Source organism: Amia ocellicauda, chromosome 11 (genome assembly GCF_036373705.1).
Source record: "Amia ocellicauda isolate fAmiCal2 chromosome 11, fAmiCal2.hap1, whole genome shotgun sequence".
In the NCBI taxonomy this organism is placed as follows: Eukaryota; Metazoa; Chordata; class Actinopteri; order Amiiformes; family Amiidae; genus Amia; species Amia ocellicauda.
Window position 1 is genome coordinate 30,400,977 of NC_089860.1, and position 8,249 is coordinate 30,409,225.

Consider the following 8,249-nt stretch of genomic DNA (forward strand, 5'->3'; position numbering starts at 1 on the left):
AACAAAGCCTGTTCTGAGAAGTGTAATGTAGAACCGTTGTTATAAATAGATGCATTAGGTTCTGCTCTAGCAATTCCTTTATTTGATGTTTCCTTCTTTATTAAGCTGTATTCTTCAACATTTGCAGTTGGACCCTCTGTGCATGGAGGTTTCTTCAGCAGGGGACAACAGTCTAAAAAAGCACCACCCGAGTCCACCCACGGATTACATACAGCAGCACAGCTGACCGTAAACCGTGCCAGCAAAGCACATCGAAGGACGGTGTTACAAGGGAAATGGAACATGAAGTTTTTATATCAAATCTAGCATGTAGATTAATGTTAAAAGGTTCTGTAACTAGTTTATTCTTCTTTTGGACCAGACAACATTTTTCCATCACAGTTATAAATGTTAGGTCAGGTTTGATAGCTAAAACCCCACTTCTATACTGTTTGTATTGGGATGAGAAGCCAAACGGATTAGTCACTGTAGACAGGAAGCTGCTCCCGTGGATACTTAAAGAGGAATATTTCAGCTGTTATTTAAAGTTCACTCCTGCTGTTTCAAACCTTCTACTTGACTTCCAGACCCCAAGGCCACCATTGATCAGCCAGTTGGTTTGGCACTTGTCCTTAATTGTACGAGTTCAATGCCCAACTGAATGACAAAAAGTCAGCTGTTCATTTGGTACATACAATTACAGCACTGTGTCCCCAATTCCTACATCGGTATTGTTGGGATCTTTTCGACCCCAAGCCAAACGCATGAGGTCAAATTTACATGATTTCAATGCATGCATGTGTGGATTTTGTTAACAAGGAATCGTGGTTCGTTTCCTGATGTAAGCTCTGTAAATGAGCAGGCTGCAGTATTGGGCACATCCAGCTGGTGTCCCCACTGTTCTTCAAAGTCATGTCTGAGCACATTGAAGAGCAATGCATAATTTTCAGAACATTTATTATAGACGGGGGGTGGGGGGCGGGGGGCGTAAAACTTCACATTGGTCCTGGTCAGGTTTGCAGTGACCCCAACTACCTGGTTATTTCCTTGGAAAATGTATAAAAAAATACAATTATGCATTTGTAAATGCGTGTCTCTGGCAAGCATAATAAAAGTGATGTTGAAATTGGCTTTGCATTCATAATAACAGACAGCAGATGAAGCTTTTACTGCAAAACTATGAGCACAGTGTCGGGTGCACCACACTAATTACTGAGGCAAGTTGTCCCTCCTCTGAGAAAGTTCAGAAGGAAAACCAAACACGCCGCTGCTGGGTTTGTGTGCTAACTATAATTTATATAAATACACGCTGACCTTACAGCTTCCAATAACAAAATACTTGAGCACTCCTTGGGCAGTTTCAGCTACAGTCAATTTCTAGACAGATATAAGATTTGTGCTGTTCTATGAAATAATTAATATGTAGTGGTTTATCCTCCTAAACCATGCCCATGTGAGATACATAAAGCAATAAATATATGTACACTAAAGACAGGGATTTAATTACGCCTATTTTTCCTGATGGCATTACAGCTGCTACTATTATTATAGGGTGCTCTGGAGCTGCGGCCTATTTTTGTTGTGTATCGGCAGCTGTCGAGCTGTTGTCAATGAATGCCAAGGTGTTTTAATTCCTCGAGAATTGTGAGAATGAGTTTCACGAGGTTGTGATGGGCGGTACTTGGAACCATAATCTGATTAATGAATCACCGATTCCATTTATTTATTCCATACTCAACTCAACCAAATTGCTTGTCTGTTTGTCATTTGCAGAGTGCTCCCAATATGTGGCCTGAACTGCATTTTGCCTGTTGTACTAAGATACTACGCTGATTTATGGATGAGTAAAGCCTGGTAGCCTTAGTTCATGAGAATTGGGGGAGGGTAAAATGCTGTTACCCAGAGTAGGAAATGTAAAGTTTTCTGGGCATTTGATAGACTTTTATAGACATCATTTATGAGAGGAGGGAAATAGTTCTTAGTTTTATGTTTGCTAGTCATTATTTTTAGTTTGCCGTTCACGATCAGCTTCAGCTACATTGTACCACCATTATGACCAGAATTCTCCATTTCTCCTATCCCTGTTCCAAATATTTAGTACTGGATTTGTTTTCTTTATAAATACAATTAGTGGGCTTTATATATTCAGGTGATGTCAGCACGATTGTTTACTTTTTTTAATATACCATGGTGTTGTCCCCATACATTTAAGAGCTACAACATTCTCCTGATAAGTCTCTGGGTTTTCAAGTCATTTCAGTGCCACGAACAAGATTGAACGCCGTGTTGTTTTTTGATTTGCATATCGTGAGGAGATTTCGTCCGGGGGGCACACCTGTGCTCACTGCACCAACACCGAGGTCCCACTGCAGTCGCTGCCCCCAAAGTGCCTATTATGCAGTGAGTTAAATCCAGATCGCTAAAGTGCCAGTCCTTATATCTGTAAAATAACAGACTCGTAGGCAGCTGTTATCTGATTGAGACATATTAGCTGCCAGCAGAATGGCAAGAATTCAAAATAAACTGGGCGGCTGTCATAGAGAAGCACAGTAACCCAGGCTAGTCTTCATTTGCTGTTCCCAGTGAGACCAGAGAGCCCAGTTGTCCGTTTCAAACCTTTCATCAGATGCTGTGCAGTCATGCCATTACAGCCGTGCCATACTCTGTGATGAAGAGCAGCTAGTTATTCGAAAGAGCGAAGACTACAAATACTTGTTTGGTTGGGATTTAATGGGATTATTAAAGCAAATAGAGCAAATAAAAAATAGTGTTTATGTGTCGGTGTAAAGCAATGTATCTTCAAGTTCTTTTGATAGGCTGGGTTGGTCAGTAAATGTAAGAAATTAATTGGACTGATTTGAAGTTCACATTAAAGGATAGATTGCAGGATTTATCAAGGATACACTATACAGTGATCACATAGACCCATTTCCTGTAAATGTGTTGTGTACAATCATGAGAACCTGTTCAACTGAGAAGTACTTTGTACATTGTTTTTGCGTTTTAATGAGGGAAATAATATCCTCAGGCTTATCCTATATTGTACAAGATGGCTGTTTTTTTATTGTTTTTACTCATTTCCAGTTACCTCATCGTATGCATTGTTCTTTTGGTGTTCATATTTTCCAGAAAAAGAGACCCTGCGTTTTAGTTTACCTTCTAACCTGGCGTGAGGTCAAGTGTGTCAGGAAGGCAATTTGTATTGTGTTGTGTTTATCTCAAGACTATAATTCTCTCTTCATATATTCTCCTGCTATTCAAAAAGGAAACAAAAATTGGTGTCTATGTAACATGTTTAAAATGATCCTGTTATGCTGATGTCATTCCCTCTGAACTTAGTGAAGCATTCAAGGCCCTGCGTCAGGTCTTTTAGTGTAGCTGGGTTGTCTCTGTTGGGGCTGTGTAGATCAGGCTCTTGGAAGGACGCCCAAGACAGCAGTTTTGAATCCAAGCAAGGGTCTTGATCGCACACTCTTCACAAACCGACATCTCCTAAGAACGCATCCAAACAAAACAAAAAAAAGTCGCTTTCCACTCCAACTCGCATCATTCGCCATGGATGCGCGATGCCTTCTGCTTTGTCAATCTGGCCTACCCCGATTCCTGTCTCAAGTTTAATTTTGTCCAAACTGGAAAACACTTGTTAGGATGTTCAAAATTGCCTGTGCGTTACTTGGACAGCTGTAGCCTGTGAAGGGTAGTGAAACGATGTGTATTTTTAGGAACCCTGCAGGTTGCTGTATAAATGGACGCAGAGCACTTTGAAATGTCAGAAGGGGGGAAGATGAAAAAGAAGAGGGTAGGGAAAAAAAGAAAAACTCAACATAACATAACCTGCCGCTCGCATGCGGTTTGCACAGACAGGTCCCCTGAGTCTGAAATCCTAGCCAGCACTGTGCTAGCCTAATCGCAATTCACATCAGGTTGTTTCCATTCATGGGAGGAGAGATGTCGCTAATTATTTTCCTCAGCTCTTGCTAGAGGAGGGTGCTGGGGCCTCATGCCAACAGAGTCCCCACAGCCCTATCTGAAGCTGCAGGGGCACCAGAAAAACACAAGCGTGTGGAGTGCTGCTGCTTCTGGCTCCCAGCACAGCTTTTAGCATAGATGTAATTATTCAGACAGCTCTAATACTGGGCCAAGAAAGGGCTAATAAACCACAGGATAGTTAGAAAAAACACTTTTTATTTTTAAAGTACTCTGTTTGTGAACTAGCTGTCGTGCAGCATACACAAGATTTGAATACCTCTTTGGAGTTGTGTGTGCAATGAACATTGTTTTCATACAGGTGGATATTGTCACTTCTCCCTGGCCCAAAAGTGCACAGAATAATTGAAAACTATAGCTGGGATGGAGGATTTTCATAAATAATACCTGCATATCCACACATCCCTTAACGTTTGTAATTATCAATGAAATGCTTTGTATTTAAAAAGTGAGAAAACCTACAGGAATTCCTCCATGTACAGTTTATGCTGTGTACATAAATATCTGAGAAGTTTAGAGTATTGATTTCATCCAGAGACCTGTGGCTGAGAATGTCTTGCCCTACTAAGTTGCTTTATTTTATTATATGATTTCCCAGAGGAAAACAGATTTGCCTGATTAAACGCAGCTGTTCTTCAACCGATCAAATTTGGAATGTCCCCCAGCTAAGTTTAGAAATCTTTTTTCTTCTTTTCTTTTCTAGTTTCTAAACAATCTTTCAAGATGCCAAACAAAACCTTCAACATTTTGTCAGGATTTAAACTGCTGGCCAACATGCTGAGGGAAACAGTATTGATTAACAGTATATACAACATTTAACATGTGCTGTGCTTTTGGCAGTTGCCTTAGTGTACTTTTAATTATGCTCTCACTCATATATAACCAGCAATATTTTGCCCAAGGATTGTAATACAATATTTTGTATATAGAGTGTTAGTCAGTTAATTATGTAGATAAAATTACAATCAAAATAAAGAAAACTCCTTTCTAAATACATTTAATTAAAGACAATTAATTAAATGTCCTTCAAAAGCAGGCACTGATGCACCATTCCGTATGTAATTTTCATTAATCTAGCCAATATACAGCATTTAATTGTATTATTATATTTTTTTACAGCAATAACTATTTTGTCCCACTTGTAATTCCTTCCCCACCCCTTGAGATTTTGTAAAAATACCAAAACAGGCTGAGAGTGCAGCAATACATATTTTGATATATGTCTTCTGTACAAACTAAAGAAGGCAGGTTTTTAAAAAGCTTTATGTGTGTTTGTTTGCATGGGTGTGCACATCTTTTCTGTGTTGAATGACATTGACATATCTTGTTTTCCTCTCACAACAGGTCTAGACACTGTTCCCTTCTCCTCTCTGGATGTCATTTGCATGTTAAAAAAACATATATCAGCTAAATGTTTCATACACGCCTGGAAACACTGCATTTTACAGTCTGTCAAAATTGATTCCAAAGGGAACAGCTTTGGGAAGTGAAAAAGAAATAGTTCTCAAATGTGTGAGAAAGAGGGCAGGGGGGAAAAAGGAACTGTCATGATGCCTTTTACCAAGTGTGTTCATTTATTGTAATTTGTGCAAGGAAAATGTAAAGATCTGTGTGCGCAATATGCTGTGTAGGCAATTCATGCACAGCTGTGTAAAACTTGCTTCTTGTTATTCTTCCTTCACTTATTGTCCCGTTCTATCGTTACTTATTTCTTTCTTGATACATTACTTTCTGCAGTCAATAGAAGTACTGAAATGGGTCCTTATGCTTCTCAATGCAAGGAATGCGAGGAAATCCCTTCAGTAGAGATTGTGACCCATATGTGCTCCCTGCATTCCATTGCTTATGAAAAATAAGCCTGCTGCCGTACCCCCCCAAGGCACTCAGAATAACAATCTAAAGCCGAACGTGGGTTTCTACAAATACGCCTAGGATGGGAGCATTCATTCATCTTCATTTATTTGCATTTTGCTTACAAAAATAACCCTGGTGGTATTAATAAGCAGGCCTCCTATGTTAATATTGCAGGCCTGCGGAGTGCAGGCCGATGTTTTCTTTAACTCCGGCTGGGGCAGTTCAGTAACCTTCCCTCCTCCCTGCAGGCTGTGGATGTGTGTTTCTTCTATTAAATCTTTATGAAAACCACATTCCAGGGTGTGATACTATCTCCACTGAATTTCCTAATTTTGCAATGGTAAAAGACCCTCTGTGATGCTAAAGTCTTATGGATCATCTGTATATTCTACATCTGGGTCATGCTGTCTGTAGGTGACCTGAATTGGACAGAATAGACAGAAATGGGTGTTTCCAAAAGCAATCAGGACGGTTTTACTGAAGCTCAACTGGAACCAGTGAATGTGAAGGAAAGGCTTAATTGGCTCAGTGTCACTGGCACCGCATGGAAATAAACACACATGCAGGCCTGGATCTCGTTCCTGGCTGAATTTCATCCCAGAAGGAACCATGTCAATTTTACACGCGTATAGTGGGAAAACACAGAGTCCCGGCAGCTTGTGTTATTGTTCTCAGAAGAGAGAAAACGCATCAGGATGGGACACAACGTTCTGAGGAAATCAATAAGAACCATTCCCCACACATTGTGTATTGAATCCAGGCCTGGCTCACTCACACCCAAAATAATAATAATAATATTATGCAAAAACAAATAAATAAATCCTCATAAAATGAAGAATGCCATAAATTGATGGTGCTCTGAAGAGGGTCTGTTAATGAGTTTTGGCATTATTGGTCTTTGAAGGTGTTGTATAATGTTAATGATGTTCATTTGCTATGTAAAACTGGGAAAAGAAACAGAAAATTCCTCGGGGTCTGAAAGCGCTGCATTTTATTCAGGATGAAAAAAGGCCAAAAACAAGTACATCTTGTGTTTTTTTTTTTTAGATTTTATGGGCAACTTGTGGGAAAGCAGTTAAGATCCGTTCTTTTTAAAAGGTTACTTCAGTTCAGCTCATTATTAAGTTTCTCTAATGCTTCTAAAGACTTAGTTGAAGTTTTTAGTAAACTGTGGCAAGTGGCTCTGATATGAAAGATACAAAAGGAAATTGTTCAGCTTTTATTTCCTATTAAAAAGGGGGGAAAGAAAAGAGCAAAATTGGCAGGAAATGCAGGCCCAGGACATGTGTTGCTCATTTAATGGAAGAGCCATATAATGTTCTCCCTGTGGTACACCCACACCATGATGTGCATATGATGTTTTCAGTATGCACGCTGCACGTTAATGGGGGGTCTTCTGTATTTTGTGAGAGAGTACATTTTTTACATGTTTTTCATTTGTCTGTTTGTTGTTTTTTTGGTTGTCGTGAGAAATCAAAACAATAAACAGTGTGAAGTGCAGTCCAAGACCATGATTGTAACATTTCCATTACACATGCGTATGTATATGTGCATATATTCGCTCGCATACACACATGTACATATATAACGCTTGTCAGGATCATGTAAAAAGACAATCTTACGCATAGATCAATGTGATGTCAATATTTAATCACTATGACAAAATCATTATTTCAAAATTGATAGCTCAGTCAAGATGCATTATAATAATAATGATAATAATAACTTGTATTTATTGTAGCGCTTTTCACACCAAGGTGTCTCAAAGTGCTTTATATCACTCATAAACATATCCTCTAACATATAGCGAAATGGTAACATAAAGTAGCATGATTTTAAAAGAACATGGAACGTGCTGAGGGATGTAAATGACTCCTTTTCCCCTCATATAATGTGTTTGTCTTCTTAAATAAAAAGGGCTTTTATAAAATACCTTAACCTTTGATGCATGTTGATGTTATCTGTGTTCTGTAGTCACTAGAGACATAAGATTTCCCTCATGATGTTACACCACATCTGGTGAATGCTGTGACATGGTCATAAATTGTTTTGAAATGTTCTCCCACCCCCCTCTGAACCAAAGTTCACTCTTTCATGCAGAAGAAGGCTCAAAAACATCCAAAACCAATGGTAGATTTTGCACACTGGTAGCCACATGGCCTGGGACCTTAATTTCCATTGCCTTTTGATGGGGTTTTGTTTTGTATTTTGTCTGCTCTCCTTCGCTGTAGCTGCGCCTGTTGGATGATAATAGTCTTATTTGCATGCAAGTTAAAATTCCCTGGCCAGGCCATGTAAATCTGCAACCCAGACAAAGGGGCCTCTCGCTTCATAAACACCAATGACAACCCAGAGCTCCTCGGAGTTCTGTGTATATGGAAATAGTGGTTTTTCGTATATTTGTTTGTTTTTTGCATATTTATCTGACA